This window comes from Saccoglossus kowalevskii, chromosome 12 (genome assembly GCF_978046115.1).
Source record: "Saccoglossus kowalevskii chromosome 12, keSacKowa6.1, whole genome shotgun sequence".
In the NCBI taxonomy this organism is placed as follows: Eukaryota; Metazoa; Hemichordata; class Enteropneusta; family Harrimaniidae; genus Saccoglossus; species Saccoglossus kowalevskii.
In genome coordinates this window covers 17,959,730-17,969,747 of record NC_140652.1, presented here as the reverse complement: position 1 = coordinate 17,969,747, position 10,018 = coordinate 17,959,730, and the positions used below count along the sequence as shown (strand labels likewise).

At 32.4% G+C, this 10,018-nt stretch overlaps 1 long non-coding RNA gene across 1 annotated transcript; it reads right to left on the bottom strand.

Annotated features, from left to right (window-relative positions):
* Positions 1-8,100: 8,100 nt before the first annotated feature.
* On the bottom strand, positions 8,101-8,705 carry LOC146735587 (uncharacterized). Its single transcript, XR_014931236.1, has 3 exons — positions 8,657-8,705; positions 8,361-8,463; positions 8,101-8,144 (listed from the first exon to the last, which is right to left on the bottom strand). It is a non-coding gene; the product is annotated as an uncharacterized LOC146735587 (long non-coding RNA).
* Positions 8,706-10,018: the final 1,313 nt, after the last annotated feature.

The following is a 10,018-nucleotide window of genomic DNA, read 5'->3' as shown; positions in this document are numbered from 1 at the left end:
GTAGTTACAATATGTATGTATGTATTATTGATGTTGAAGTGATGGACTGTCAATTCACTTCACGAGACTAGTTTGTGACTATTCAAACTTTTTTTTGTCCAATTACACTTTGATATGAAACATACCCCGAACAAAATTACCCAGTTTATACTTCTGATGCGCTGTATATTCTTTCACAAGATGTTGCATCTTACCCAAGGAGTACATATCTTCAGAAGAAGCATTTATCAAAGTAATTATGTCTAAGCTCAGTAACATTAACACAGGTTCGTTGAACTTAGGATGCTTCTTCACGGAGTATATTGAAGTCCACGTCTTGCACCGTGTGAAATGCAGAATGCGTCACTAAAAAACAGAACACATAATGATGTATTCTGCCGCATATAATGTATTGCACACATATAGCAGGATGTCGTTGACTCGTATTCATAGCGAGTGAAACAAGGTGTAACTTGTAGGTAGTTATATAGTTAAATAAAGAAAATCAGAAAGAGCTCATTTTGGTCCGAGCACCTGCAGTCAAGGTCATGGTCACTGACCTTAAAAGCATGTTTTTTTAAAAGACACGAGTGCTGAACATAAAGGGGTCATGAACATAATGACCTTCTGCATTTCCCTTTTTCAAAATAGAGAAATTCTGTCATTTATATATGCAGACAAATACCATTATCTTCCGTAATTTTCAGCGCTCATGGCACTTAAATATATTCTCAAAAAAAGTCTAGTGAGAATAATAATTGATTGAAGCCATTTTGCATGTGCAAAATGGTATTTGAGTCATGAAAACTCAATTTCATGCACCACTCATCCTCAATTAGCCAGATAACCATATGCTGCCACCAGCCCCCCCAATAAGCTGTGTGTGTTTGTTCATGCTACTCGAATTCCTTCAATAGACTAATTAGAACATGATGGAAATGATGTCATTTCGACTCTGACCGCACATATATTAGGCCTTTTTGAGCATTTGAACCAGAGATTATAATTGTCAGCATCTTCATGCTCAACACTGTTGTACTTCAAAAAGTATGCTTTCTCTGACTGTGGAATTGGCTGCACGTTCCCGGGGCGAAAGAAGCTTTTGTTCAACTTTCCTGATATTTATATTTCCTGATATACATATTGAAGGTCAATAATTTTGCAAAGCAATTTGATATTCAACATTAAATTTGACAACCATGAGAGCATGCACATACCCTCTGCAACTTTCACAAGTTTTAGCTAATGGTTATGTCTTGTTGGTGCAGTTGCACACAAAATAAAGACCATTCATGGGTAATACCAGAAATGCGGCATTTGTCAAAGTTATGCATTCAAAATAAATCAGTTTTTTTCACTACCTCGCATTATTTCCTTTACAAAAAGTGATAAGTGTTGTTCAATATTATGAGGTCATAATCACTTGGTATAATTTGTTTTTGGTGCTGGTTTATCAAACATGGGCTCATGTAATATGATATTCTATTAATATACACCTGTCACCGTAACGCCATAAGTTAAAGCGTGCCGTAATTTCGCGGTATTTTATAGGGTGTTTTCATCCTACCATATAAGGATATGCGAATTCCAAATTTGCAATGATTACGCACGTAAACGTAAAAACAAACATGGCTGCCACCAGGTTTTGACCTGACTCCACTCAAAAGTTCGCTGATTCTAAACTTGCTGGGTATCCTTGGAAGGAAATGATGTATAATAACAAGGTTATTACGAGAATACATCGGTCTGCGCATCGGTCGATACTCTCGCTGTACTGTCTTCGTGCATACTTTGGTATCGTCGTAATAAACTCTTATTATGCGATGAGCTTGCATACTCATCCGACGAGAAACAAATAGAGCTGTAAACCCCTATTGTGAATAGCGACTAATATCAAACAATCAACATTCACCTGGATATGGTAGTTGGGGATATTTCGTTGATTAGTTTCTAGTAATTTAATTGATATTCGTCAAAAGTATGTCAGGTTCAACAAAGTCGTCAATGCCTTCGCGATTGTTTGAATATGGAGAAATGTGCTAAACATAATGTTTTTCTTTTCTTCTGCGGGTGTTTTGAAAAATATTCCCAAAATGACGTCCCTGTCTGACGATTTGATCTACTATGAGATGAGAACAACTGTTTTTAACTGATCACCAATTTTGTAGTATTGATTTACATAGTTGTTAACATAAAGAAAACGTTCACATTGTGTTTAAATCATCTCACTTTTATTATTTTTTTTTATGAATAATTTTATTCAAGCGTGGCCATTGTACATTACGCAACAATGCAGGACGGTAGTTCACCATTTTTTCAATTAACGAGACTTTATTTAAGTGGTTAGAAAACAAGTAGAGAAAAAATAATAAGGTAAATACCAGAGAGACATTTGCATGGGCAACCATGGGCATGTTTTATTGAGGCAGATACATGTTATCCCTCGCAGACTACTAAATACAGTGTATCCAGTCAACTACATCACATGTAGTAAAGTATAGTCAATGCCAGAAAATGAATTGATAACAGATTAATGAATCAAGACCGGCAAGGAATTATACTGCTGTAAATTTGACACTATATGATAATAGATGTGGTGGTAGCAGATGTTCTGTTGAAAGACAAAATTATGGATATTGTAATTGAGTAAAATCCAAAAACTTTTGGGGATGGTTGTAATGGAATGAGACAAAGTTCAACATCAACTTTCAGATTCTAAAAAAAAATATTTGTGAACACTATTTAATTAATAACTTACTGCATGTCATTTGTTTCAGACACGAAAGAAAATGAAAAATCAATATGCCTGCTCATGGTTCCATGTTTACCAAATGTGACTCAAGCGCTAGCACCCAAACGAAGTTGTGTACATTTCTTTTTGCGTGATGAGAGTGCACAAATCAGAGAGTGGAATTCAAACCCGGAAACGACAAAGGTATTACGTTTTACATCATACCGTCGTGCCTGGTCGTGTGTGGCGCTGCCAGCGTCTGTTCTCATCGTCGTGAATCCTAGCAATCGTTTTTTGTTTGCCACGCACGGCGGCTGTAATACATGTATCTGTCATTCACGAATAAATAATAAGTGTAATATACATTCATTACCTAATATGTGTGTAATTGGTTAAAACAACATAAATTTACATAAAGCAGAAATCAGCATAAACGCTGCCACACGTTGTCGGACTAGCTCATTTATCACTGACCCATCCATTATTCTTCAAGTAATAGTCATAGGGATTTCAACAATGTACAATGCACATCAGCAATACACATAAGATAACATTCATTTGCACACAAAGTACATTGAGCACAGCAGTACAGAAAATAATGTGCTATACGAGATGGTATAATCATTCATTCACAACAATTAATGGACACAAGTATAATATGTGGACTTGATCATATTTACTGCCGCTTGCAACAGTGATAAGTAGTCACATAGTAATACATTTACAACGAGAAACAGTTACATGTGATAAATATTTAATGTATTCTTCACTAAACTCAACAATATTTGTAATATCAATACACTGCCTGATATAATCTGTCTAAGAACGAGTAAAGTATGATATTTTGTTGAATAATAATAACAAAAGTACAAAACATAATGTCACAGTTGTTACATTAGAATAACGTGTAGTAATGTAATAATATATTTGGAAAAAAATTAAAACTACTGATTTTGAAAAGAAAGTTCGGAAATATAATAAAATAATTCATCACGAAATGTATTCATTTTGCACACCAATAATAATCACCATAATAGCCGTTTACTCGAGAAAAATAAAATAATGTGTTGAAACTGTAAAGTATTTAAGTAGTGTTATAACTTTGTATCGACATAGTCCGGACATGTCATATATATAGCATAGATGACGAAAAAACTATTTCATGAAGCATTTATATGTGTATATATGTGGTACTGTCATGTAATGTCTGAAATATAACCATCGAATGCTGAAGCAATGACAACATCTGTTGCACGATCATAGTCATTTTATTCACATCAAATCCAGATAGGTGGCAGAATAGATCATGACATGAATAGTATTACACGACAACTTGTATAAATATACCTCCATTTCACTCGTGATTCGTGATGCTTTGAAAAGCAGGGCAAATGAATTATATCAGCATGTCACACAATAAACATGTATGCCTGGTTATTACCAATGATATAGCCATGTCAAGAAATTAAATACACAAATAATATATGCTCTACTGATAGCTACTATGTCTCCTCCACATAGTTATATATTTATACATGTATATTTTGATACCAATATGCTCAAAGTTAGCACGCTTATTATTACATTAAATACTCACGAATATTTATACTACAAAAATAACATCGACAAAACAAAATTTTCAAAAACTGGCAAACAACCAAACCTTGTTGGTGGAATTGTAATATCACGAACAATTATACGAATATTATTGAAGTTAACAATAATAGTGAACAAACCAGTCGCATGATACCATAATATTCACTATATTATAAAATTAATTTAACTTTGCACTATACTACTATCCTAAAATAATACTTGAATATAAAATTGTTTTTATTTACATCTTTTCTAATGTGATCATAATCACAATATTACAAAAACTTCCAACCTAAGATTAAACCATGCAATTTCAATCTCAATCTCAAAATCAATTTTATAGTGTCTTTTATCTTTTTAATTCAAGTATTAAGTTAGTCTTGACTGTATTTTCTTTTAGTCTCGGACTCAATGTAATTGGATACCATTTTCAATTGTTGACGGTCATTTAGAATACCTGCCAAGGTAGCTTCTTCCATAACGTCTTCAATCAAAAGAAAAGCGCCGTAGTACAAATACTAGAAGAAATTATGAAACGAATAAGAAATATAGCGACGGCAACTGCTAGCTTTCTACATGGAAGTCAGAGTTGTACTTATTACTGTACAAGTTATTAATTCATTATATTTATAAATTTGGTTGTTTATAACACGGTTGTACTTTTGGGTATGAGCTAACATATGCAATCAAATTGTGGACTTACGCTTCCCTTTTTATCAATAACACAACTATCACCACATATACTCCCATGACATAACTCCTCTTTATGGATAACTGCAAGAGCATCACTTATGTCTTTAATCATGTGTTCAACATCTGTTTTGTAGCACGCGCCCCAGGCTGAATATTTTTCCATCCGATATTTCGACATTCTCTTTAAACTGCGGAAAATCGAAGTGCGGCACAACCGAGTGCTGAGTATGAAACGATATTGCGTGTGCATAAATTCTGCGCCTAGAAATATTGAACAAATATTACATTCAATCATTTAGAATAATAAAATTGTTGTTTCAATAATGTTATTTCTTACATCGCAAATGTACTTACTTAATTGCCTAAGCAATCAACAAATGAAACAAATACCAACTGTAATCATAACTGATGATTATCAAAATAGGTTTAATAAAAGAGTTGTTACAACTTTAAGACATCATTATAATAATATTATCAAATATAAATTTCTCACCAATTTTCATTTGCCGCTCTTTCATACGTTGTTTTTCTCGGATTGCACTTATGTTGATGAAGGTAAAATCACTAGACATTGCCGTGTACAACACTGGATTAATGACCGAATTAAAAGGGAGAACAACTGCAGCCACCCAAGGATATATTATACCAGCTATCGGTACACCAGAAGCACCAAGCAAAGAAGCAATGAATATGGGCACTTGACAGAAGACATTCGAAAATACAATTGTAAACATTCTACTTAGTGTTTTCATGTTCTTGACTTTACGTGTGCTCCTGACGGCACCTCCAATATGACGTGTGGCATTATAAATGATTATGTAGCAAATGCAAATCACTATGACAAGAAACAAATTTATCAATGGGAAAAACGTAACAGAGTATTCCCATCCTGGGGGGTGGTCGTAACGAAAGGGTAGAGGTAAACAAATGCTGCTCATTCCATAAAAACTATCACCAAAGTAAGAGATGCCAGATATAGGCAGTAATACCAGTGATAACGACATAATAATTCCAACTGAGACAAAAGTAACCGCAGATAACTTGTTCATTTCCCATCGTTTGTATGGAAAGGCGATAACCAAGCATCGATCAACTGTCATCAATGTTAATATGAACATTGAACATTGACTGGAGAACATGGCAAGAATTCCAATAAACATACAAACTACACCCTGTCTCCACACAATATCATATACGTGATATATATTTCCAAAAACCACATCAGCGATTGCAATTATAAATAAATAGATACCCATCATGATATCAAAAACAGTCATTATAATGAGAAACAAAGTTTCTACTTTTATAATTCTGTTTTTTACTATTTTCCGTACTCTCCAAATAAAAGATCCGACATTAAGGACAAGTGTCGCTCCAGCGACAATCCAAATAATTACTCGTAAGAGTGTAGTTCTGAGAAGTCCACCACATGATGAAATCACATTTGGCATTGGTAAACATTTCTTCAAATCCATAATATGTTTTTTGGCAATGCAGCAAAATACATATTCGTCTGTATATCTGTGTAAAAATACATTTATTTAATACCAATGAAATTAATTATATTAAATATAAGGTTGTGCATGACTAAATATACATAAAACGTAATAGTACTCACAACGTATGTAAATACTTCATAGCAGTGAATGCATTATCTGATATAAGTTTGAATTCGTTCCAGCGAATATCTCTGTAGAATATAATGTATAGTTGTGTCAATTCCAATGAAAACAGACATGAATAGATGAAGTGTTTTGTTCGTTTAGTTACTTACAAATATCGCAGTCGCCTAAGTGATTGAAATATTGAACTCGACAATCGCTCTAGACTGTTGTTTTGCAGGTGCCTGAAGAGCACAAGGGGATGAATATACATTAGGTGATCGTGTGATTTCTTATTCATTAAACGAGTGAACTAATTGTTATATTTTTGTAGCCTTTAACTACACAAATTTGATAAATATTACACTGTCACAACCGTATCTTGTTTATAACACGCGTTTTGGGAAACTACTATCAGAATAGTTCAATCAAGGCACTTTACTAAATTGCTGGTAAAACCTTTAAATGCGCTTTAAAACGAAAACGCATTTTGAAAAATTAAACTATCTAACAATGTTCATAAACAAAATAGTTCATCAAGTGAACAGTTTGTTCATTTAGATTTGGTGTAACATGGTAAGATAATACATGGCCTTATGTTACTTATAGTGCACGATACAGGTGAAAAATGGATATCCAATACTCGATTCCTACTTATAAATATCTATAGGGCATATATTATAGAACATTTGCAAAAAAAAACAAGAACCAAGACTATCTTGAATCTGGCATAGCAAAAATTATATTATTATCGATGTCATTATTGTAATTCCCACAATTTTGAAATAGTTATACTATGGTTCATATGACTGACTTCCTAGTTTTAACTTACGAGTTTAACTCATGGCAACATAGTTAATATAAATGTTGCTGTAAAATCATAGAAATGTGTGTCATGCAAATATGGTCTAACATCAAGGATATTGATGTTCTTTAAGCCTGTCATCAACGGGAAATATTGAAATAGTTATGAAGAAGGATAATACTTATCTTACAGATGCAATAGATTATTCATTCCATTGAACAATTCATCAAATAGTTCTTCTAGACTATTGGAAGAGATGTCCCTGTAACAAGAAATGTTGTTCACAGGATCGCATATAAAATAAATTTTGTGGGATACATTATATAGAAATTTGTATTCAACTATATATCAGTCAATTCAATGAAATCCCAAAATTGAGAGACATTTTGAAATTCTGTATACAATTAATGGCTATCAATTTCATCAATTATAAGCAGATCTAAAAAATACTTGGATTTATTATCATGTTTCGAATTAATGAAAATTAATCAAGAAGTAGCTGAGAACTAATATTGGTTCTACTCATGTAATATATTATATTCATATTATGGTGTTTTAGATTAATATATTATTATGAATATTTGGGTTTTACTTTAATATACACATTCATGTAATATCCATGAAAACATATTTCAATTCATTTGAATCAAGTCATACTTACAATTCCCCTAAATATTGCATGTCATTCCCGAACTGAATCAGACTTTCATTTCCATTTCTTTTCATATTACTAATGTTGCTAAAAGATAAAGAACAATATGATTCCAAAACAGTTTGTTTATATTCAAATGCCAAGATGTTTTATTTCTACAAAAACAGAAAATGAACTTAATGCTTCATAACAGGTGGAAGACATCATTGACAAACATTCCCTAATGCATTCATGCTTATATGTTACTTTTCGAGTTTAATGATTTACCTGTCCGTGGACAATTATAATTTACACGCAACTTACACACTTCGACTATTCCCATGTAATTGTGTAAATGGAAAAAAAGTTTCGCTTGCACAGTTTACGTCATAACTTTTACACTCGCACTCCCCTGGACAATTGAAATCTGAAATAGGAGATCAATACTAATAAACATTCCAATAGCTGTTTTGATTTACATCCACATATCGAACATATGGGTTTGAAAATATAGAGAGCTCCTGAAGATATTTCATTATCAATAATAAAACTAAAAGTCGGCACACGTATTATATTGTCTGATGTTGTCATTTTTTGTTTGTTAAACAATTGAATCTTACCACAGTATTGTTCATCGCCACCATCATTACAGTGTTTAATTCCGTCACATATATAATCTTTTGCAACACAGATGTTTTCATTTTTACATTTAAAAGATCCATTGATACATTTGTATGTTTCTGTAAAAGATAGTATTACTGTGCATTTCAATAGGCTTTAACAAGGAATGTTCACTAACATCTACACGACAGTGAATGACAATAATCGATTTCCAAAAGGTAATAGTCAGATGTAAACTTTAATTCTCAAAACAACAGATTTATAGATTGGAATATGTTACTTTACATAATTAACAGTTGACCCACATCGCAAATGGTTTCACGTAAGTAGACATGATCTGTACCTGAGTTACATACAAATGGCACCCATGTCATACACAGCTTTCCACGATGACTGAATTAATTGAAAATGCATATATGTCATTCCATTTTTTTTATATTTAATCAACTGTCATAGAGTGATCACAATTCTGTATTGTTACATTGATTTGTATTTTTCTATTTGCTTAGCACTAATTATCTACTTATTAATATGTATGTCATTTAGTGCTTAAATAATGATTTACTTAAATTATATATTCACATATGTGAGCTGTTACAATTGTGAAAAGAAAACACTGTTGTATTTGCTTAGGTAAACGATATGTGTCTTACGTATCGCAAAATGAAAATAGTGAGTTTCAGCTTACCGCAGTTGAGTTCATCTTCTTTGCTAGGACAGTCGACTACATCATTGCATATTCTATGGATAGGAATGCAGTAACTATTCTGACACTTGTACGTACCACTTTGGCAAACCACATTACCTTAAAAATTCCGAAATTGCAGATAATTCAATGTCCGCAATGTCTTAACAAGAAATAACTAATATATGTAATGATAATGGTTATATAATTGATTGTCCGCGATTGAGCTTAATATGAAATTCTGTTGCATGTTCAAATAAATATAAAAAAATTGTATAAATGCTTTTAATTGTTTGTAAATAAACAGTAGGTTGTTGCAATTTTACCTAATTTTCAAGAACAAGACAAATGCATATACTACAATTTTGCATACGCAGACATTTCTGATTGACAACATAATTTAATGATATAATTCAACAAAACTTCGGAATTCCGATAAAAAATAATGTTGTACCTTTGCTGAATGAGTGTAAAAGAATTATTTAATAAATGTACAAACGCTGATGGCGTTCTTAGCAATCACAAATTAGAAAATAGAACTCTAATATTCATTTATTTTCCAGACTGTCATTAATGACAGAACTGAGTTTGTTAGTATACTTTAATTTTACTATACATTTACAGCAATGGGTATTTACTATATCCAGGGCCTATAATACAAAAGCAGATTTCTTTA